Source organism: Numenius arquata, chromosome 6, assembly GCF_964106895.1.
Source record: "Numenius arquata chromosome 6, bNumArq3.hap1.1, whole genome shotgun sequence".
In the NCBI taxonomy this organism is placed as follows: Eukaryota; Metazoa; Chordata; class Aves; order Charadriiformes; family Scolopacidae; genus Numenius; species Numenius arquata.
This window is the reverse complement of record NC_133581.1, coordinates 8,826,968-8,851,751: the sequence shown is the minus strand read 5'-3', so window position 1 is coordinate 8,851,751 and position 24,784 is coordinate 8,826,968. Positions and strand designations below refer to the sequence as shown.

Here is a 24,784-nt window from a genome sequence, read left to right as displayed (position 1 = left end):
TAAAATACAGATCTTCTCAAACAATACTTCAGAAAAAAATAATCCATTTAATCATTAACAACCCCCTCCACCCCAGCTTTTCACATTTGCATGACCATCAAGAAGTTCACTGCAGTGCTACGTAGAGCTGCAGTTAAGTTTGATAGAAAAAAAAACCCAGAAAACAGTCTATCATAAAGCACTATAAAGATACCTACCTCTCACTTACTCGGTAAAAACACAGGCTTGCAAGCTTTGTTGCAACACTTTGAATATAATAATTGTGCTAAGCAAGCACCATATTAACTATTTAACTGTGTTAGAAATTAAAGAATTTATCTATATGGTGCAGAATAATGTGCCTTTTCCAAGATTCTGGTCCCAGAATCCCTGCAGTGCTCAGTTACCCTTCTCATCTCTTCTGGGACTCCGCATTGCTCTCAGTTCCCTCCCCACATGACTGTACCAGCCAGGCAGCATCTTCTTTTACAGGTTTCGATATAACTGCACATGTTGAGCAAAAACATCCCCACACATATTGACTGACTAACAAACCGGCTAAGCAGATAAACTATTCTCAACACAGCTTTTCCTCTAGCTAGCAGACCAACTTATATTTAAGTTTTCCCACTCTGTAAAATCTGATTAAAAATGTCCAACAAGTTGATGGGTGAAGCAGGAAGAACCGACCAGCAGACAGAACTCCTATAAGTCTTATTCATTTCAGCTATAACTTTTTACTTTACAGAGTAGTAAATCAGCTACTCACAAATGTGCTGAGCTTTCACAGTACCAACCAAGTTAGGAATTCCTACAGCAAGAGTTATCCGTTCAAGTTTAACTTTGCTTCAAGGACTCAGTGTATTTCCAATGGAGTATCTTAACACTCTATCTTCTTTAATTCAGATCCTTATAGATGCTAATTACATTATGTTCTCATTACATAATAGCTTCCACCCCACGCATCTCCTTGGCATAGACTAGCACAGAAGGTGAGGGGTGCAGCTCTAGAATTGATATTAGAAGGACAGATACGGGTCGACAAGGGCAGACAAGGAGAAGATGAGGGAATTCTCAAGCCATGCAAAGAGCAGAGAGAGGTGAGTATAGTAGGTGGTTGTGGGATATGTTCTTTGGCTGCATCGGGAGGGAGGACAGATGAGTAGGATGCACACAAACCAGCCTTGCAATTTTTTTTCTAGTTTGATTGCCTTAGACTAAGTCATTTTCCCCTCTACTTCAGAGAGGGAAGCATATCGTCATCTTGTATCAACATATGTTCTGCAGCCAGGGTCTTAAGGGACAAGCTTAATGCTTATAGACAAGTGACAGGAGGTCTCCAATCTGTATGTAGGAGAACACAATTTTACACTTGATATGACCAGGTTTACGGGGAATGTGATCTTTTGCTTCCACCGATCAAGTTTTTTTTTCTCCTAAACTCAAATCTTATGACTGTGGGTAAAAAGATAAACACATTTTATAGCAAATAGAAAGCATGAAATCAAGAAGTGTAAAGAACAGTGTGGGTGGAGGAAGAGATCTGTGATCTTTAAGAAAAATTCAGTTTATACATTTACAATGAACACTATGTTTGCTTGTGAAAACCACCTACATCATGTCACTTGGAAATCACATTAACACTCTCATCACTCCTGAAGTATTAATCTTGACTGATTAGTTACTGATTCAATCCCTTTGCTCCAGCTCTCAATCTCTCACCTGCTCTGTACTCCATCCCTTCTCTTCTTGCTATTGCTTCTCCTCTTCCACCACTGCCCTTTCCTTTTTCTTCCGTTTCTTCATTTTCTCTATTCCCCAAAAGCTCTATGAAATACAATGTCATTGCAGCGCACTGTGTTTGTGTACCTTCCTTCTCCACCATGTTTCTGTTCTTCTATTTAAGTTCTAAGCACTTTTGGAAGTGGGACCTCCTGTGATGATAGAGTGCTTATAACAAGGCAGCCTTTTTTTTTTTTTTTTTTAATTTTCCAAACAGCATCTGAAGTATTGCTATAACACTGATGACAATGCTGACAAAAATAACCTACAGAAAACACTAAGAAGTTTAATGATAGAAAAGCCAATGCTGTTTCAACTTAGGACTGCATTCCACTTAAATACAATGTAAATTTATGTTTCCCAAGAACTCCCTTAGCCATAACCCACCCTATTTCCTTCTTTAAGAGCCAGCTTTGATATACTTTCTCCTTGTGGCAAAATGCTGCACCCAGAATCAGCCCAATGCACAGCCCAACTGACTGCCCTAAAGTTCTTCTGCTCTCCCAAAACAACCCGCACTCCTCAAATGCAGTTAAGAAACTAGTTAAGAAACTATAAACTCTCTTCTATATAAAATATAACATAAGGACTGCCATGTTCAGATTTTTTTCATCTGATCATCAAGTCGAGAATGCTCCAGCAGCAGCCCACAGCCCCAGAAATGCATGCTCTGCAGGAAGAGGGAGATCCTGGCACACACATATATTGGTTACACACTACAGTTTTCTTCCAGTTCCATCTTATGAGATGCTGCTTACCATTCCTCCCTTCTTTTCTAGTGTCTGCTCCCTAGATTCAAAAGCCCATAAAGTCACAGGGCTTCTTCCTCAGTCTTTTTGATTAAAAAAAAATAACCCAGACACCATATCCCCTAGTATCTTCCTGTCTCCAGAAACAGAACAGCATTGAGCAGCATCCACTATCTCCTGGAGGAATAGGGAGAACATAAATTGGGAGAACATAAATTGCTCTGGTCTGTTTCTTTTTAAAGTCTATAGTTTTCACCCTTATCTTAGTCTTCTTTATTTCTCTTCTCCCCTACCATGTCTTTCACCGGAGAAAAAGTAACAGCGATAGCAACCAACAGCAGGTACTGAGAAAGCTACAGGAAAATCACAACAGAAGAATTTTTCTCCCGTATGTTCACCCAGTTTCTTGTGGTCCAAGCTGCAAGGTACTAAGCTTCCCTTCTTCATGAGGTTGTAAAATTATCCCAGTCAGCTTCTCCTACTTCATAAAGAATTTCAGTTTTATTTTCCTTGTGAAGACCTCATTTAGCCACATGATCCCTTTGTAACGGGACTCCGGATATTTCCTCTCTCAGGTAAGGCAAATTTCCCTGTCACTTCTTAACAAGAACAGTCTTCTTTAGATAAGCTGTCTGCAAGCCTCATGTTTTTTGATTCAGGTATTCCTCCCCACCCCTTTTCTCTTCTTTCACAATCAGTCAGCAGATGCATTTTATCCCGTTCAGGAGGTAAGTACCTTTTACCTCTGTCTCCACTCTCTGGGCTACTTGCTTCTCCCAAACATCTATTTTCTTCAAGAAATCTACCAAACCAGTGGTTGTAAGCTTCGCTGTTCCTTAAAGTAGGCACAGTATCATATCAAAAGTACAATCATCTAAAATTAACTGACTAAGAATAAATTCTTAAACACTGAATGAGCAAAAACAACCAGAGGGAAAAAAAACCAAAACAAAACCAAAGACTGATACTGAAAATGTTTCTCAAGTTTTCCCTAATGAAAAGAACTTACCAGCAAAAAAAAAATCATTAGAAATATATGCCCATATTCTTAATGCTTCCAAATGAATGCTTTATTTATCTTCCTACAGGATGCATATACAGTTACAGTATACGCATTTGTCACTAGTTTAAAAACAGTTAACCCCAACTAAATACAACAAAAACCATCGTGAGATAACATTTTTGCTTTTGTACTTCTACAGAAAAATTCAGTTCATACAAATGATGTTTTTCAATAAGATCCTACTTTTACATAATCCTACAGCTGGGCTGTTTACTAAGGCATAAGACAGTTGCATGATTGACTTCTGTTTCAATAAACCCAGATGTAAAATACATTTTGACTGTTTGTGAGAACACTGCTTACATGTTTTATGCTGGAAGAGCTGTTTGCTATGACTGTGTAATCCCAAGAGCAACCCCCTCAACATACACAAGAAACTTTAAAAAGGTTTGATCCACAAAAGTAATGAGAATAGTTGTTGTCAAGAGCTACCCTCCCAATGCTCACATAAGAAAATTTCCCCAGATTGTAAAACCGTACATACAGAAATGTTAATGCTGCCCCAAATCTTCATTAGCCCGTATATAATAGCTATGCAAGACTTATAGTTAGAAAGTTACTTTGGTTTTACTTATTAGCCTGTACACATACATCAGGAAATAACATACTATACAACGTCTAATTTCAAATGTTTCAGTGTAAGACATGATCTAGTAACTCTGTGCGACCTTTGCCTGTCCTTAAACTGATTTGTAAAGATCCAAAAATTCCATAAATTTCCAAAATAGCCCATGATGGCTTAACACAACCTGTCCTACTTCCCATTGCAATGTACCAATAACACCCAAAATCACTGTAGTGTGTCATTTCAGACAGTGACTTCTTGAACCGTGCTGGCATGCTCAGTGTATTTACTTCACAGGGTAAACATAGCATAGTCACTAAACCTACTTTATGTAAACTTTAATATCGACCATGGCTTATGCAACCAAGAACTAGGACCTTTTATTGCCATTTCCAGTCTTTTGCTTAGAGACAGACTGACAACAGTAAGAAAATCAGTCATTGCTGATGACTATGAAGGCATGAGAAAGTTAAAATTCAGCAATATTATGTTAATAGAGGTGCAACAAAAAGAGTATAGCACTCATTACATTGCCACAAAGAAAACTAAGAGCAGAAGTTCAGTCCCCAGTCAAGACAGCCGATGTGCTTTGAAATTCTGACAGAGCCTTGGATATAATTAAAAACAATTAAAAACGGTATCTAAACACACATCATTTCAATAGGAGTTTGTTTTTTAACTCAAAATGTACATTTCACATGGGTCAGCCCTCACTGCAACTGCTTCTTAGTCATGAAGAATCATGATAATTTTAACCACCGAAAAGGAGGCAGCACCCTTAAAAGGGATGGAAAAACTTCTAACAAGAAGTTGACCCATTCTTCTGTGTGTTACTGAAAAAAAAAGTGTGTAACATCAGATACATATTTTGTATGTAAATTCTCTAGGATGCACAGAAAAGACTGGATGCATATCACAGAATCATAGAATGGTTAGAGTTGGAAGGGACCTTAAAGATCATCTAGTTCCAACCCCCCTGCCATTGGCAGGGACACCTCCCACTAGATCAGGTTGCTCAAATATATCACTATATGTTACTGCATCTGCTTCACGTAACAGCTACAGAAGAAGAAACTAAGCCTGATCGAAGAGCAAAAAAAATTTCATGGGTGTCACTGCACAGATTTTTTTAAGTCCTTTTTTAATTGCATTATAGTCAATGGCATAAATAATACAAAACTAGGCAACAACATATATTTCAATTAACTGGACTGTCTCCAAGAAAGAGATTTAAAGCTGAAGATAATTAACGCCAAGGACTACTGTTTAGTTGCAACAATAATTCCACCTAAGTGGAATGCCTGCAAGCAACCTAGTAACAACTGGGCCCATGATTATTTCTATGCACTGAAAAATTCTCCTATCAGTTCTGTTTACTTTTTGTTTTAACACCTTTGAGTACCCTCTGCTTTCTACACCTATTGCAACTCCAGCATGATTTACTATTGCCTGCTAGGCTGCTCCTTTCCAATCAATTAATTATGTAGGGCCATCTGACACTGACACACCGACAACCTGTATCTCCAATCACAGCACAGGCAGCAAATCCTATAAAAGCACCCGCCACAATTTCTGGGCGGTTCTCATGTCACTAATCCATATGTCGAAGTTTCTCCTCTAAGCAGCTTGGTGATACAGATGTAACTGTACGCGATACACAACATCCCTTTTATTCAAAAGGGCTTCTTACCCACACACTCCTTGCAATACTTACATGAAGTGACAAAAGCCATCCTGCAAAACTTTCTAACGAAAAGGAGGAAGCAAAGGTGATATCCACAGCATAGAACAAGTTTCTACAAGCTTTAAGACCTGTTCCATGCTATGTGATAGCATATGTGATTCTTGCCCTCAAAATTAGTTTCATTATACATTCATGTCTTGTAACAACTTAAATTGGCTCGATATTTCAATACCACTGCTGGAACCAAAAAAAAAAATGCTTAAGGACCTATATTTGGACACTGAATTGACACTACCCAGTATGCACAATTAAATTGTGCTTGAAGTTATAAATATCTGAATTTAGCTACAATTTTGTGTTGTTTCCTGGAATACCCTGTCCTTACAGAAGAGAATCTAAGCAGTTTTAAAATAACTGCTGTATTTTTCTCTAGCTAAGAGTGAAGCACAGCTGTTCCATCAAGCTTCTGTCCACAGCAGATTAACTCCATAAAAGTGTGCTCAGAGATAGCAAGATAGTACTGCTGGTACCCCACCTCAACCAGCACTGCTTAGGATCACTATCAGCCCACTAAAGAACAAAACACACCTGAACAGTGCACAAATGTCTAATGGATGCATAATCAACGCCAAGGACTTCCAGACTGCAGCCAGGAACCGCAGTACAAACTAGTGTGAAAAAAGAAAAGACAGCAGGATGGAGAATTGCTGTGGGCATTCGCATGTCTTTTCTTAACCATTCTAGGACATGTGGGAGTATCAACACCAGGTAATGTGCTTGCTGTTAAATGATATCGTGAGCCTTGTACAATTCTGAAAGACATCAGACAGCTCATTTTGAAAGAGGATAGAGCTCATGGTAGTAGGGAGGGGAAAAAAGTAGTTTGGAATGGCACTCCAGCTCCGTGACAGCATGCTGCACTTTTTCACACCCATATAGTACACCTGCTTGCTTTCCTGCTCTGGGTATCGAGTGACATCAGCTGTATATAAACAAATTATAACTGGTCATTCTTGGAAATAATGAATCAGTATTACTATCATTCATTCTGTATGTACCCATGTGAAGTTTGAGGAAAATCAAGCTCTTCGTTAGGTGGTAAGGCAGTGCAATGGTTGCCAACATCTAAGTTGTAGCAGTGCACAGATTTACTGCAATGCAAGCAATAAACAGAGCACCTCCTGAGTTTTTCTTAGTAGCTCAAAGAAAAATCTTTCCCAATAAAATTATTACAGACCTGCCCCACAGCAGGTGCTAATGATTAGGGGCTTTTATGCTGGGGAACCCTCACTGAAGAGATCACAGCCCTCAAACCAAGTTATGATTATACTTCAAGCTACTGTAATTTTAGCATCCTTGAAAACACCCATAGCAGACCAAGCACTTAGCATTTCTAGATCTCAGAAGAATACTATTTTGACAGTTCAGAAAGGAACTTCTGACAACATTTAAGTGCTATGTGTAAAAAAAAGAATTTAAGAAGCTGCTGCTTCTATGAATGCCTGATAAGTGATGTAATTGAGGGCTTAACAGTTGGAAAGCCTTCCAAACCCACTTGCCTTAAGCCCACTCCCCATCTAGTGGTTAAAATGGTGACTATTTTTGAAAGTGTGACTAGAAGTTCCAGGTAAAATACCAGCAGTTTCTGACATTTTTATTATAGACCTTGAAAGAGCAGGCTCCTCCAAGCCTCTTTTTATCTTCTGACATTCATAGTTGGCAACTTGAGCCCTTAGTCTCCTCCATGTTTACTCAAACTACTGACACCGCAGTGTTTTGAAATAAGAAAGCTTTTAACACAGGCATTTACTGGGCTGTCAGGTCCAAGAAAGACACAGCAATAGTATTACTTGGCTTCACCCCTGAGCTTTCAAATGTTTGATAAAATAATAACCAAAATGTACACAGACCACAAGGCACTGTAAACTGCCTGCAGCTTCTCAGAAATTTTAATCCTCACAATTCAGAAAAACTATGGTAGAATTGCTTGGTAGTGTATTTATTTTGTATGTTTGCAGGTGACAAAACAGACTGAAGCAGAAATATTTTGAACATTTATTTTAGCACACCCATTACAGAATAAATGCATTGCACTCTCCAGTCCCAGAACGTGTTCAGGATGACCACACCACTTTCTGAACAAAACCTTCTTCTCTGTTTTAAGGGAGAAAGACTGAAGAGCATCTTTCCACAAGAGAACTGCCTCAAGTCTACTAATGCACTGTTAACATGCCTGGCATGTCATTGAAATATCTGTCTAACCCCCAGGCAGTCCATGCATCAAAACCAAGAGTAGGGCTGACCAGGCTCTACAAGTGATATTCTAAAGGGTTCAGACAAGGAGATGCAACCATTTCTACAGTCCCCCTACAAACCCCAGATATCTCTTGGCTCCAACCCCCCCCCCAAACCAAGACTTCAACGTTTTTATTTCTAACTACTGCATTCCTATTTTCCTGGGGCTATCCCATTCATGCACAGCCAGCATGGAGAATCCACTTGCCTCAGATTCCAGCAGTTTGGACTTTCAGTAGCTCCAGGCCTCTGGAGACCCAGCACCTTTCAATCTCATCAAGCAGCTTTAAAGCCCGCTGCCTCAGCTAGAGTCCCATGTCCTTCATCAGGAACACTGCCATTTCTTCTTCTGCACTTAAGGACCATGAACTGGACATTGCATTAACCAGCAAGCCACATCTGAAACACTTGCAAGATGAAATTTATATCCATCAGCCCAGAATGAAAATTTGTTCCTACGTAATAAAATCTCAAGAACAAGGGAAACGGCAGCAGCATGACTCCAGACAAGAGTGGCCGGTACTGTTAATATTCTGCTTCCCAGTTCTTGTAGCTGAGTTTTCTGCTTCTACAAATAGAACCACTATCTAGTAGTCTGGAAAACTTCTAGATAGAGTGAGATGACTTTCACTCTGACCAATTCTTCCTTACGAAACACAAAGGACAGAACCGAACGTGAACACCATGACTATTATCGTGGAGAAGCTGCTCCCGACATCTCGCTGCAGGTGATATTGGTACACATCTCTCCTAAAGAAAAATGCATTCTGGGAGCAGCAGTATTTTCCAAAACTAGACTGCTCATGTCCTACGCCTTAGGCCAACTTGTCACATACTGTCAGGGTAGAAGTCTGCAGAAATGTGCTCAAACACGCTTTTTGTTATTAACTTCATCTGGCATTTCTGAGAGTTTTCTAGAAAACCTGAAGTTGTATCCTCGCAGAAGCAAAGTGTTCCTCAAAGTTGCACAGAACATTGCTTTCTTCAAGTACAACAGTAAAACCCTGGTAAAGCAAATAAAAGCTGCATGACTATACTAACTTCCCACCTTCAAAGTAGGCACACACTGTACCTTTAAGATGGTGACCTCCATTTACTAGCGTCTGCAAAGTTTTTGGCCCTTCATATCATTATATGAAACTCTGCACGATACCTCCAAACCATTTGCAGACACCAACTACAAGGCACCACAAAATAAAGTGAGCAGTTCTCGAATTTGGCTATCATTTCCTCTCAGTCTTCTAAATGCCCCAAGTCAAAGAGCAATGGGGCAGTTTTTTTATATTCAGACATCGATTCAAAGATTTAGTAAGCCAGAAAAACAGGCTGTACAAGCCAGGCACCCTACAGTGACAGAAGGAAATCACAACATTATCTGTCATTGTCTTGAAAGCAGGAATTCTATTTTTCAATAGAGGATAGAGAAATGCAAAAATTGTAATTTCATGAACTCTTACAGAGCTCACTATTATTCCCAAGCATCAGCTGAGAACAAAATGAGAAATAACTGCTTGAATGCTGACTTTTAGAAACAGGGGCAGAGAACAGATACCAATCTAAATCTGACAACCACATGAAAACTCAAGTCATTTTCTGCAGCTCTGCACTTTACAGTTATATCAGCTTCTTCACTGTATCAGCACACAAAGCCTCTCAAACTGGTCTGACCACACCCATTTTACTTGTTTCTGACTGACAGAATCAGGTGCAGCATACCCCAGAGGGAATGGATGCTTCTCTATTTTAAGGAGAGTTAATGTATTAATATGCTATCAATGTAACTCTGCTTAGCAAAGTGGAAGACTAAACGTTGTTGCTGGTCATCCCAAGCAGACAGCCATTTTCCCTTCTTCGCCAGCCAACCCATGCCACTTTCTACAAGTCTAAAAATACTATTTCAGCATGCAAAGTTTCTCAAAGAAAGAAATTCATCCATACACAGCTCAGCTTCCTGCTAAGACTCACTGTATTTGGAGAGGGCAGCTTCCAAAGAAAAGATTATCTAGTTGTGAGATCACAGATACATATACGACAGGGCAGCCTCCAAACATTAAGACACGCCAGGAATATCCAAACCCAGTCAGTATTACTGAGCAGCAGTAGTTATGAAAGTGCTGCTGGGCTTGCAGAGGTTAGCAATGGAGTACCACAAAAAGACTGTTGAAATGTATTGGTCTCAAGTTCCTGAATCCCAGCAGCTCTAGCCATGCCACCTGAAGCTCACAGACCAACAAGATGCCACAGCCTGTACAAGGCATTGGAGCATTGACTCAAAAGGTTGTGGGCCTATTTTGAAAAGTCAGTTTTGTCTATGTAAAAAACCCTAAAAACTGGACAAATGGGTCACAGGCTTTTAGATACACACCAGTAGCTACGTCCCAGTAACATTCAAAGAAAAAAAAAAACCACACCCCAACACAGATGCATTAAAGAAATGCTTTTGTATCAAGAGTTCAGTTGGTATAACTTAATAAACCAGTAAATAGGTGCAGGGCATCAGCAAAGACTAGAAGATCTGAACAGTTCTTCAAAACCAGTGATAAAATAAGTGAACAACTTTGTGAACATTGATATCAACCTCTAGTCCGTTCCATTAATAGTGAATGGAAAAGCATATTGACAACAATTCATTACATCCCAGTGAAAGTTTGGAAAAGTAATTTTAACAACCAAATAAAGTGTAGTGTCCATCAAAGCAGTAAAACAGAACCATTTTGACAAACACTGAAATGCTGCCTATACAATATTAAAAATGTAACAAAATCATCCATATGCTTAAACAGAACACTTTTACCTTTAGGTGAAAGTTTTTAAAGTGATAAACCATAGTCTGTTGCATTTATTTAAGAAAAAAAAAAAAAGGCAGCACTAAATGTCCCACGAATCTTAGGTAGCTTCCTGGAACCAGAGATTTGATTCAAGAGGCTAACTTGGTATTTGCCTGGTTTCACAAAATATGCTGTTGTGGCCTACTACTTTCACCTCTTCTAAAAGCATGCAATTGAAAACTGAAGGATGGAAAGAAAGCTATTCTGCTACCACTCCATCATTTTTAAGAACTGTAAAGAGATGAGACTTTCAATGACCACTTTGTCCAAGCTCAGATGTCATGTTTTGGGCTGGACTGGCCACTGAAATGAATGACAAATGCCATTCCCCAACCTCTTCCTTCAGGGAGAGAAGAAAGAGAGGGGAAAAGACCTATGAGTTTAAGAGAAACTAAACTATTTTAATGAAATACTAATAATAAAAAAAATAAAAAGAAAATATAATAACGTAAAAAATTAAATAAATACATATAATATATACAAAACCATATCAAGCTCCTGGGATGATTATAATGACACCAGCAGGCACTGGGAAAGTCCAAGACTGGACTCAGCGATGGACGGACCTGGATTCCAAAACACACGGATCTGGATCAAAGGCAAACAGAGTCCCCCTCAGATATCGGCCATTGAAAAAAGAGGGCTGATGCTGTGATCCCTCAGCTTTTACACTGAGCGTGACGCAGATGGGAGAGAATACCCCATTGGTCAGTTTTGGGTCACCTGTCCTGTCTGCTCCTCCCTTCTCCACAGGTGTGACCCCTCTATGCTTTTCTGCTTCTGACCCTCTAACAGGGCATATAACAGTTAGCTGACCTTGGTTATAGCAATAAGTATATGCAAGAGCCTCTCTGCATATAATTCCTTGGTATTAATTATAAACATCAGGCATCATCTCTGCTAACAGCTGACACTGTCTGAAAAATATGTTGTTAATTCCAGAGAGTTCAGTTAGCTTAGCTGAAAAGTAAAATTACCAAACAGAAGATTGGTTCTGTTATACCTCAAATCAAGACATCAGGAACGGTCCATCCCTGTATGCAGGACATTAAGCAAAGGCGGCAGGCGGCCTCCATGAATGAACAAGAGGCTTCTGCCAAAACTCAACAAAGAAACAGAAGAGGTGGAAGCAGGGCCAGGTGACCCAAGAGGAAGTGAGACACTGAACATGCAGGGATGGGGTTGGGAAAGCCAAAGCCCACTTGCAGTTGAATCTAGCAAGGGACAAGTAGTACAAGACGACAGTAAGAATGGTTTCTACAGGTGCATCAGCAGCTAAAGGAAGATAAGACTATGCAAGGTGTGAGCCTCTGCTGACTGGGGCAGGGGGACCCCCACCAGGGGACCTGCTGACAAAGAAAACAGAAAAAAGACTTCAGTACTCTATGCCTTCTTCATTGGTAATACCTGCCTTCAGGAATCCCAGGCCCTGAGACGTGGTGTAAGGAAGACTTCTCCTCAGTGCAAGAATATCAGGAAAAGAAACATCTAAACAAATTTTTAAAAAACAATCTCACAAAATCCTACATTGGAAGAGACCACTGGAAGTCGAATTGACCAACCCCCCTGTTCAAGCAGGGCCACCTAGTACCAGCTGCACAGGACCATGTCTAGACAGCTTTTGAATATCTCAAAGAATGGAGACTCAGTCACCAGCAAGTGCTCAGTCACCTTCACAGCAAAAATGTTTTTCCTGATGTTCAGAAGGAACCTCCTCTGTTTCAGCTGGTGCCTGTTGCTCTTGTCTTGTCACTGGGCATCACTGAGAAGAGCCTGCTCTGCCTTCTTTGCACCCTCCCTTCAGATATTTATACACACTGAGGAGATCCCACTGAGCCTTCTTTTCTCTAGGCTGAACAGTCCCAGCTCTCTCAGCCTTTCTTCATAAGAGGAAAGTCCCTTAATCATCTTAGTGGCCCTCCACTGGACTCTCTCCAGTAGCTTCATCTCTCTCTTGTAATAGGGAACTCAGAACCGGACACAGGACTCCAGTATGGCCTCACCGGTAGTGAGTGAACAGAAGCTGTTGAAGCAAGTAAACTTGGAAGCCATTCCCAAACTTATAAAGGGCAAGTGGACTGGGAATAGTCAGGATGGATTTATGAAGGGGAAGTCACGCCTGACCAACCTTGTAACCTTGATGGGAGAGCAGTGGATGCTGTTCACCTCTACTTTAGTAAGGCTTTTGACACCATTTACTATCACATCCTCATAGGCAAGCTGATAAAGTGCCAACTATATAAGTGGACAGTGAGATGGACTGAAAACTGGCTGCACTGCTGGCTGCACAAGGTTGTGATGAACAGCATGAAGTCCAGTTGGAGGCCAGTCACAATGGTGTACCCCGGGAATAAAACTAGGACCAACAGTGGTCCAACCACTGTTCACTTGAATACCAGAAGCAAAATTGCAAAGCTACATCTTTCAGAAGTTCTTGTCAGAAATATTTCAATACAAAAGTTCATAAATCCAAAAGCTCCTTCTCTCAGTACTTGAAGTTATTATGTGGCTACATCTATAAACTTTGTCATCAAGATAACCAAAGGCTCCAAGAGTGGCCACAAAGACAATCCAACCCCCAAGGCAGTGTGGCAGGGGCAGGAAACAGCCTGCACCTCATACTTTGTGGCGAGGGGGCAGTGGCAACCAAGCAACTCATATCTCCTTAAATTATCATCAGTATGGGCACACTGAGCAAGACTCAGCGTAAGGGAGGTACTGGACCATCAACAGAGGTCCCACAGGAGTGGAACATCGTATTCTCTTCCCACTTCACTAAAACAATACTGTGTAAAAACTTTGGGTGCTGGTGCTATAAAGCGTTAAAGACAAAGGAAGATTCTGCTATTTCTATTAACTACTCACTAAGAAATACAGGCAGTATTTGTAATGCAAGAGACTTAGTTTTATTGAGAGTTGCATAATTCCATCACTGTATATCATATCCTAAAGTATATACAAATATATATAAAAAGTAAAACCTAAAAATTGATCCACAGGCAAAAGGCTAGAATCAGACTGCTAACACAAGAGCCCCAGAGATGGACTCCCCTCCTTTCAGTGCAGGTTGCTCACGCTCTTAACGGAAACAACTGGAAAGCAACTTATAAGAACTGATAGAGTTTACAGTCCATTTTCAGCTACAAAAATAATTTTGGCCTACATTAAAACACTGGCTGAAAAACATGGTGGTTCAAGCACTGCTGTTCAGGCACTTCAGGACAGGTCAGCCAATTCATTCAGATACTGGGAAGACATCCAAGAATAAAATAAAACAGGAAGTAGATACTAATCTGCCATACTCTAATATTTAACAGCCTTTAACTTTGGGCTCAAAAAATCCTTCTGAAAAGTAAAGGAAATCGAAAATGAGAAGTTATATTCTATTTTGATTCTTAATAGGATATTAGCAGTTACAGTCTCAGAAACATGTCTTTTGCTTTATTTTTGCCCTATGTATTACTTAGATGTGGCCAGCTTCAGAGCCTGTAAACGCCTGTCTGCGTGTACTCATTGGAGATCAAACTGATCTCACGCACAGTCGTTCACATCTCAGCATGCTTCAGCCCGGGCTGGAAAGACAGGTGGAATCGTTGCTGTAGCCAACAGGTCTGCTGCTCTAGCCTGGTAACAGATCCCAGAATTGAAATGCAAGACTTTGGTGCTAATTCTTCCTTACTTCAAAAAATAAAAAGCATTAGCAGACTTGCTGAACAGTATGGGAAGTGGTAAAGGGCAAACAGGAATAGACAGAGAAACTGGAATAATCATTTGGTGGAAGAGATGCAGGCAAGAGCCAATGTAGGGCAGAGTGGCTAAAAACAAAAAAAGAGAGCAAAGAAGGTTACAGCAGAGAAAGGGCAAGAGCAAGAATGCAAAGCAATCTTAAAAGACTCTTGGGCACTGAACTTGTCTTTTGATTACTACAACACAAGCCTCTTCAAAGCCTAGCTCCAAATACGCAAGACTAAAGGCAGACAACACTAAAGGGGCATTTTTATGGTATGATGAAGAACTCCTAGTGTACTTTATTTAGATTTGAGTGGTCCTTTCTCATATTTTATCCTTAGTAGTCTTGGTTAAAACATTATTACTCATTCTAGAAAGCTGAAATGTCTCTAGTAAGTTAGCTGGCAAAGGACGGTCAGAATTAAATTAATAATCTCCCGTTTGCTATGAAAAGCTGTACCATCACAGGTTTGCCAACATTAGCACAAGTCTAAAGCATCTGGACAAGAGGGAAAAATCGAACCACTGCTGTACACACTGCATACATCTACCCTGCAGAGAACAACCTTCATTAATCCCATTTTGGTTTTAAGTTAAGGAAAGAATGATGGTACATAAATATTACTTTGATACTAGGAGATTAGATAAATATTACTTTGATACTAGAAGAAGCCACATTGCAGAATATCAAAAGAAGTTACTAAAAACAGCTAAATGTTTATTTAATGCACTTAGAAAAAACACCAACTTCAACAAATTGAGGTAATTGTTGGGAAGCAACTTCCAAAGGCATTTAGTCTTATAATTACAATCAAAGACAACACATCTTGACAATATTCTGACTTGGAATACTCAAGATACTCCTAGATCTACTGAAAAAAACAAAAAGTACATACACCAGTTTGACATTTATTCTCCTCCCCACCCCCCTTTTGCAGTTGAACCTAGTTAGATACTAAATACATGACTGCTTCATAAATTAAATATAAACTTCTGTTAAGAAATTATTAATTTGAAGGTAACACAAAATACTAAAGGGCAAAGAAAAATGGCTACATCTAAGACAACCCAAAGAAAAGTAGGTGTTTCTCCTAACTGAGAATGAAGCAAGTCACACTGATTTCATTCATCAGCACAGAGCTAACACAACTGCACAGGCCTCCAAAACTCCTTGATGCTTAAACCACAGCCATCGTGATATGTCCTTTAACAAGCACTGAACACTATGACATTCTGGTAGTAAAGATATAGATCCCCCGAGATCTCCAACACCCCCAAACTGTAACTTTCTTTCAAAGAGCAAGCACTAAAGGACTTATTTGCTGAAAACTACCCAATATGTCAGTTTAACTATAACCAGCACCACTACGATAAAGTATGTAATACTTTAGATATAGCAGATATACACAAGTTTGTTATATTTATTACAATAAAAAAATATCGTTAAGATGTATACCTTCCTTTGCAGAGAGACATTATGTGATTTATTTTTAAATTATGTACAATATTTCAAGATTCAGATCTGACTTTCATGTACAGATCAGGCCATCTCTAACTGGCAACAGTAACATACGAATTACAAATGATTTCAGGGTTTGTGGCATTTCTTCCCCCAAAACTCTAAGTCTATTTCTAGGCACACCATGCCATGGGAGTATTTTCATCTGTAGTTCAACATATATTTCAATCCAACTTGCTAAACATAACTGAAAGCTCTATTAAAGCACAAGCTGGCATACTTGAACTTCTACCATATTAAATTGCTTAAGTGAGCAAAAATATCTGGAAACACCCCCGCCTTTGTGCCCATCATGCCATTCACTCCAATAACTTGTACACTAGCTTACTATTTTATACCAGGAACCAGATAATGGACACACAGAATGCTACAGCTGTTTACCCACCTACAAAATACTAGGTTCCACTTTATAGTTATACAAGCTTACAACAACTAAAAGCAGAAAACACTTGTGAGACATTAAGTTAACATTAGTACCAATATTCACAGAACACAGCTGTCACCTGAAGAGACAAGTGCTTATGTTACTTTTCCTTAGAAGGGAGAAAGACAATTCACTTTAAACTTTCTCTCAAGAGCTAGCTTAGGTTCCAAGGAGAAGTCCATCCAAATCTCCATCAAGCTTGGGAGAAGACCAACCTTGAACTAAGCTGTGAGGGACAACTTCCAAAAGAAAGAACTGAGCTTGTCCTAACAGCTAAATATTGCCTTTGGGTAAAAACCCAAACTCCACTTAAAATTTAGGAAGTTGCTAAGAATTAAGACAAATGCAAAGCATAACCTCAGCTTAAGCAACTCTGAGCAAGTGTTGCTGGGTAAGAAGAACGATGAGGAAGGGTTTGCTTGGCCTTAACAGCAGACCTAGGCGGTTTCAGGAGTAACACCCTCGATAGATAAACAGTTTAAACGATTTATTCTAATTTTAAAACCCACCTTTTTTCCTCCAAAGGTTTAATATCCCTTTACTAAAGCAGGTTTCAGACTGGGGGAGAAACGGAGAGAAACCAGAGCGCTCTTTTCCTGCCAGAGGAGGACCCTGAGGTGCCAGATATCAGCAGAAACGCTCCTTGAGCCTCCCAAGAGCCAGAGGTACAGGAGCCTTTCTGGAAAGCTGAAGGACTAGAAGTAGGGAGTATTCAAAATGTGTCACGCATTTAAAAAAAAAAAAAAAAAAAAAAAAAGAAAGGAATTACATCACGGGAAAAGCAGTTTTTAAGCCATTTGTTTTACTCCGGTTCCTGCTCAGCCTCGCGGGGGGGGATGGGGACAAGGGAAACGAGCGTGAAAACGCGAATGTCACCCCCTTCGCACGCTCGGCCGTTACCCCACGCGCGGGGCGCCCCCGCGCCACGCCCCTCCGCGTGAGGGGGGCCCCCCTCACGCGGAGGGGCGTGGCGCGGGGGCGCCCCGCGCGTGGGGTAACGGCCGCTTCCCCCCCCCCTCCTCAGGCGGGGGTGGGGGGCAGCGAGGCCTGGGCCCGGGGCGGTGGGGAAAGGGCGTATCTGGGAAGAGCGGCGCCTCCCGGAGGAAGGGAGGCGGCAGTGGGGCCAGGCCCCATGGGAAGGCTGAGGGGGAAAGGCCCGGGCCCCACCACGGGCTGAGGGGATGGGGGGCCTGGCGAAGGGGCCACTGGCTCAGGCAGGAGGGGAAGGGGGGGGGGCCTCTGGCAAGGCCCGGCCTTACCTCCCGCGCGGCGGCGGCGGCTCTGGCCTCGCCTGCTGGGAGCGGCGGCGGAGCCTGACCGAGCCCCCCGCACCGGACGCCGCTGCCCGCGGGTTGGGGAGGCGGCGGCAGTGGCTGGGCTCCCCTCAGCCCTGCACTCCCAACCCCACCCCCCTCCCTCGCCCCTCCGCCGCCATTGGCCCAGCCGGAAGGCCCCACCCCCTCCGGGCCCCATGACAGCCAATCCCTAGTGACTATTCCTTTAAAAAAAAAAAAAAAACATGGCCGCTCCCCCATTGGCTGAGATTTAACCCATGCCTTCGGCTCCTTACTGGCTTCTACGACTTGCAATCTTCTCCTTCCGGCTTTCCGATTGGCCTGCTCCAAGACGACGGGAGCACCTTGCCCGCCTGCTCCTCGCGCTTCACAGCTGCTGAAGGAGATGGGATTGGCTGGAGGGGTGGGGGGATGCTGTTTCTCATTGGCTGCTCCGTAGCAGGGGCGCCCTTTGCGACGCTGACGTGATGACGCAGTGAGCGGCCTGGCCTGGCTCCCAAGATGGCGGCGCGCAGGCTGCGCCGTCGTTAGAGGCTCCGCGCTCCGGTGGAGTTCCCTCTGCCTATGCCTGGCCTGTGAGTGCGCCGCGGCGGCGTGGGGCCGCGGGGCGACGGCTGCCGGGGCTTCCCGCCCTCCCGGGCCGCTCGCTGGCGAGAACCGGGGCCTGGAGAAAAGGGGAAGGGAGCAGGGAGTCTGGGGTGGGGAGCGAGCGCCTCCCCGGGCACCGGCAGGCTCGTCTGCGGCGGGCGGGCGGGCGGGCGGGCGGGCCGGGTTTGGGAGGAGCTGAACACCCCTCGCCAGTTTGGGGGCTGTAGGGAACGGAGCTGGGCTCACGGTCGGCTGATCCGTCTAAGGTAGGAGATAAAAAAGCTGAGATCCAGTTCCTGAAATCTTGCGTGTGTTAATGGGGTGCGTAAAAAAAAGGCAGGAGAAAAAGGTGCGTTATTCTCTCCCGTTGTTACGGTTTGCGTTGAGATGCTTGAGGTGGTTAGTTTAGGATGTTTTCGGGTTGATAGTTTTTATTCCTGATTTTGTATTCGGAAGTGGTCTCACTGCGTATAGAAGCAGCTTTCGGTGCTTCCGGCGATTTTAGCGTTAATTGGATTTTTAAATTGTTTAGAGCGCTAGGAAGCAAAAAAAAAAAAAAAGCTTGTAAGGATGAAGAACCATAAAAGTTATAAAAAGAGCGTTTTCTTGATAAATATGATGGGAATGTGTGGTTGTGGCAGAGAGCTGTTTTGTTAGCTCTGGAAATAGTTTTAAGTAAGCCTTCACTTATTCTTGACGGAGTTTGGATTGGTCTGCTGCTGGTACTATTAGTTATGAAGGTTCTTCCAAAGCCAATGTGGAACAAAGACAGTTTTGTTCAGTCTGAAAAAGGAGAAGGTTCTTGAAGTCTTGAAGCAAGACGTTGATTGCAGGCATAGTTTCTCTGGCAGTTCATGTGATCTTCCATTTTCGGAAGGGAAACATCTGGAAAATTAACAGCTTAATTTAAAGAGTTTAAAGTTTGGATCTTCCTTGGACTGTTTTGCTTAGAGCAAATATATTGCGTCATATGTTAGTCACTATTTGTTATGCAAACCTTTGCAGGTGACTGTCGGAATTTGTGTGTAGTATCTGTAGCTTATTGGATTACAGTAAGAATAGTTTTGTGCCTGAAAGAAATAAAGGCGGCAAGACAGTCTCCATTCTGTCTTCAAATTGAGTCATGACTGAACATCAGTCATAACTCAAACACCAGAAGGTCATCCACAGAGCTTTGTGATGTAAATATACATATGTGAAGTGCTGGTTGGTACAGGAAAGTAGAACACTCTTTGAGTGTAATCAACTGCCTTGTTTTGGGGATGATTTTAGATGACACCTTATCCTACATAATTTGTCTTAATCTTGGTATGTGAAAGAACACTTCTTCTGTTAATTTTTTCTTCAAGTAATACAAGTACAGACCACTTTACAAAGCTTTTTGCCAAGTGGTTGCTGCTGTCCTACCACCCAGGGATATTTGGGAGACCAACTGGGTATTTCCGTTGCCGTTGAGAGTGACCTAACGAATGTGTTTTGTAGTTATATGAGTAGTGAGTTGATTTCAGTCCTCCCCTCCAACTTTTCGTATCTTGCTGCTACCATCACTGAATTGTTTTTCCTTATTTTGTGGACAAAGTAGGCTGAAGTTACTCTATTAAGAAGTAGCAGATACTGTTGATAATGCATTCTTTAAGTTTCTTTATTAAACAGCTAATGGCAAAGATAACCTCTATTTCTTTGAATTGAATTTGCAGTATTTGGGGGCGATAAGGGCAAGGTGAAATATTACTTGTCTTTGAGCATGGAAAAAGTCCCTTTTAGTAGGCAAGGGTAAATACTATTCCTCTTTACTCATCTTTGAGCATGAACGGAAGGGGGGGGAAGTCCCCTCCATTTATAAAGAAATCCCTTTTTTGTTTTTCTTTTCTTAAAGGTTCTGAAGTGACTATCTGAAGACTTCCATTTTGAAAACTTCAAAAGCAAGAACAATTCTGTTTTAATAAATGAAGGAGAACAAAGAAAATTCCAGCCCTTCTGTAAACTTGGCAAACCTGGACCATACAAAGCCATGTTGGTACTGGGATAAGAAAGACTTGGCACATACACCGTCGCAGCTAGAAGGGCTTGATCCAGCCACTGAGGCACGATACCGCAGGGAGGGGGCTAGGTTCATATTTGACGTGGGAACACGTTTAGGGCTGTATCCTTTCGACTCATGTTGGCATGAAATGTCTTTATGAATGGGGATTTTCAGAATGAAACGTACAAGAAATGGTGTTATGTGCTTAGTTAGCCACTCAAGTGTTTTTTAATCATTAATCAAAAATCGTTTTTGAGATTGTCTTTTGTTGTAATGTGTTCCTACATCATTTCTGTCCATTCAGTGGGTAAACAAGGTTTTAACTGAACCCCTTTGGCACCACAGAAGTAAGGTGATTTAGGCTTGCCAATTAAGAATAATTTTTGACAGTTATCAGACTTGGTCTCTTATAACATGAACATGGTCTCTTATTACATAACTTCTCAAATTTTGCATTCATTTTTCTGTATATTTTGCATATGAAGCTTTTGACTTCTCCCTCCTCCCTCTTTGTTTTTGGTGGTTTTTTTTTTTTTGGTGGTTTTGGGGGTTTTTTGTTTGTTTAGGTTGAGATTTACAACTTCGTAAATATTAGTAAGTTCTTTCTGCTGTCCTTCTCTCACATAGACTGCCACTTAAACTTTTTGCTTCCTGTAATTCTGTGCTTCTTTTAATGTCCTCAGTTCTTTGTTTAATAAAATTCTAGCAAAGATGAGATTTTACTTGACTCCTTAAAGAGAAGAGTAGGGAGCGTGTTGAGGTATTATTTGCATTTGTAGGTGTGAATAGTTAGTAACCTTCCTCCACACCAACACTTTAATGTGAAGTAATAATTGTTCTGTTCCTTCATGTACCTACTGCTGGTTTTGACCTTCTCTGAAGCAGGTATGGTTTAATGCGAGGATGACCTTGTGTGGATCCTCCTATAAACTTAATCGGGATTTTGGCCACTTCCAATAAATCCTTTAGTTACCAACTGCATCTGGGCTGAATCATAGTATTTACACAGCCTCAGAGAGGGTGTGTGGCTTTTTTTTCCTGAAGCTCCTGTTTTACTTGCTCTGTTTTCTAACTGGTCACTGAACGGACGGTTACTTGAGGTACTTGACACAGCAGAATGTATCTTTTCCTTTGTGCACGTTTGGTTTTTAATCTCTCTTATGCCCTGTTTGAAAGTCCTTATTCTGCACCACAGACATTATGATACCCTAGCAACCGGAATAATTTATTTCCATCGGTTTTATATGTTTCATTCCTTCAAACAATTCCCAAGATATGTAAGTATTTACAATATTGATGACTTAATACAGTGATTGCACTAGGCAAGGACTATTTGAAATGGTGATAAGTCACTTGGATACTCCTGCCGTCCACTGCTCTGAATGATGAAAAATAAGTATTTTATCTTTTAATCGTTACAGCTTAAAATACGCTATTCTTGCTTGTTTACACATCTCTGTTTATGCTTAGAAACATATTTATATTGACGTTGCAGTTATGTCTTGCTGATACTATTCTTTAGAAAGAGTAACAGCTGTAGTTCTAGTGCTTCTGTATTGGCTAAAAAGAACAGTGTATACCATCTTCAAACTGCTTGACAGACAATGCTGAACCAGTACAAATTCTGCTTTCAGTTTCTGACCTTGAAACAAACTTGTATAAAATAGACAGTCTTCCAAATTCTGTATTTTTCCTCTGAGAAAGCAAAAGCTTAACACTCTAATAAAATCAGAAATTAATATGCCTATTAAGTCTTACCTGGGAAACTTCAACAGAACTGTTAATGGAAGCTGGCAGTGCTTTTGTACAGTGCTATACCGTATTGCATATGTACACACAGACAAGCTTTTGAAAGCACTTTCTTTTTTAGGTGACAGGAGCCTGCTGTCTCTTCCTGGCAGGAAAAGTTGAAGAAACACCTAAGAAATGTAAAGATATAATTAAAACAGCTCGTAGCTTGCTAAATGATGTACAGTTTGGACAGTTTGGAGATGATCCAAAGGTAAAAATACTCATGTTGAAGTTGATTTCATCCTATTGTGCTCCAGCAAAGTGACATACGTTCATTAGAGCATTGGCTGATTTTCAGTTCTTCTAAATTAAATTATATGTTGAGCGTGCATTTATGGCTCTTTTGGGTAATGTGATAGGTAACTATGAAAATAATTATTGCTAATGCAAGTAGCTTTGGGAGCCTACTGGGATAATTGTTTGTATAAAAAGTTTACATTTGATTTCATGTAAATTCTGATGTTATTTTGCAATTAAAGTAAATTTGAGTGATTCCAGTCAGAGCTAGAAATGTCATCAAGGCATAAATCATATTTGACAGTTTTAATGTCATTTTAGGAAGCAATTAATGGCAAATCTGACGTCAAGTGAGAGAACTACATCTCAAAGTATTGAGAGGTTTCCTATTTAGAGTATTTGACTTAGACTATGCTTCTCTCAAAATTTGCTTATTATAAATAGCAGAAGGATCTGAAACTTGGGAGCGAAATGTGGTGAGAGCTTCTCTTTTTGTTGTGAGTTTGTATATTTGGCACTTTCATGCTGTATCTGGTTCAGTTCTTTCCTCCATGGAGGAAAAGGAATTTTAAATGCTACATCCCATCTCCTGCCTCAAATGTGAAAATAAAGTATCTGGGTTTAAAATGTTTGAAGTTGGAGAGTTGTGTGTTCTCCTTGGAGACAAACCAAGCAAAAGCAGACAAACATGTTTGCCTGGAGATGCTCTGTAGTCATGCTTTATACCAGCATAAAATATTTGTGAGTAACAGAAGGAATAATATTTGGTTACCTTGTTACATTTTCTAGGAAGAAGTGATGGTCCTTGAAAGAATCTTACTGCAAACAATAAAGTTTGATTTGCAAGTGGAACATCCATACCAATTTCTTCTTAAATATGCCAAACAACTCAAAGGTAAAATATTACAGGGTGAGCAAGTAATAGCTGTTATTAATTTTCAGACCTTAATTTACATTAACAGTGCAAGCGTATTCTATTGCAGTTTGTCCTTTGTAATAACTTTATTTCTTACAATTTTTCTGATTGATTTTCAGGAGACAAAAATAAAATTCAAAAACTGGTTCAAATGGCCTGGACGTTTGTCAATGACAGGTAAGATACTTCTAGGAAACCTTTCGAAAGTGAAATAGTTACTGTTGCTTACTTTATTCTGGTTTGAGATATTTCTTTGATAAATGCTTGTTGTGTTTTCTGCTTGTTACATGTTTTCTTGATCACATTCATCAGTTTTTCTTTCCATCATTACCATTATAGTTCTGATGAGTATAGAAGTAGACTGTTAAGACCTTTGTAATTTTGCGATAATGATTTAATGCTTCATTAAACAAAAAGTTACTGTTTGAGAGGGCCAAACCAAATCAGATCTCCAGGATAGAAGCTGGCTTCTTGCCCAGGCTGAGGTACATAGCGCATTCTGACGAAAGAAATCACTTTTCAGTTCCATCAGGTTGGCCAACATTTTATTTTTTTGAAGCGATATTTTGGTAATAGTAAACTAGCCTTCAATTTCAGTGAGGAATACAGTTTTTAGCACTAGATTTACAATTTCTTGAAGAATGGATTTGGAATACGAGGATCGCATCAGTTAACAGAGAGTGTGTGTAGGAGCACTTTTCATGTGTAGTGTGGTGTTGGAAAACAAAACCAAATACATTTCAGTCTTCTTAAGGAGGATTCTACAGCGCTGGGCAAGTCAACGCACCAAGGACATTTAAATGTCATTTTTAGTATCGATAGCAAACCTTTAAGAAAATGTGTAAGTGCCCTGACTATTCAGAAATGCTTTTGATCATACCTACAGCAATAGAACACCATTATAAAAGAAATGCATTTTTATTCATATTCCTAATTTGAAGTAGCCCAGTGTGGGTCACCTAAACTCTCCATGTTAACTTGAGCAAAAGGTTCGTTAGTGTATTCTGATGTCAAGAGGTGTTTACATGAGCTGATGTCAGTCTTACAGGTGGAGATCTTACAGGCTTGAGTGTCACTGTTAAGTTTGTCAGGGAAAACTCCCGTTTTGTACCTGTCAAACTTTGGATGCTACTGTACTTGGAGTTAGATGGTGTTTAATAATTCAAGAAATTTAATAATTAAAGAAAATGCACTTCAGGAAAACTTCAGTAGGAAGTTGGAGTGATTGTTTCAAGTAATTGTCTCTCTTCTTGAGAGATTGTCCTGTGTTTTTTTAATAGGCACCATCTTAGAAGTGTACTAGTTTTCTAGGATACT

The 24,784-nt window shown here is 40.7% G+C and overlaps 1 protein-coding gene across 1 annotated transcript in view; it reads right to left on the bottom strand.

Moving 5' to 3' along the window:
* The window catches only part of SETD3 (SET domain containing 3, actin N3(tau)-histidine methyltransferase), a 61,343-nt gene extending 43,381 nt beyond the window's left edge, over positions 1-17,962 (bottom strand). Inside the window, exon 1 of the mRNA XM_074149273.1 lies at positions 17,877-17,962. The gene's annotated coding sequence lies outside the window, so the exon portion shown is untranslated. The remainder of the gene's footprint in view (positions 1-17,876) is intronic.
* Positions 17,963-24,784: the final 6,822 nt, after the last annotated feature.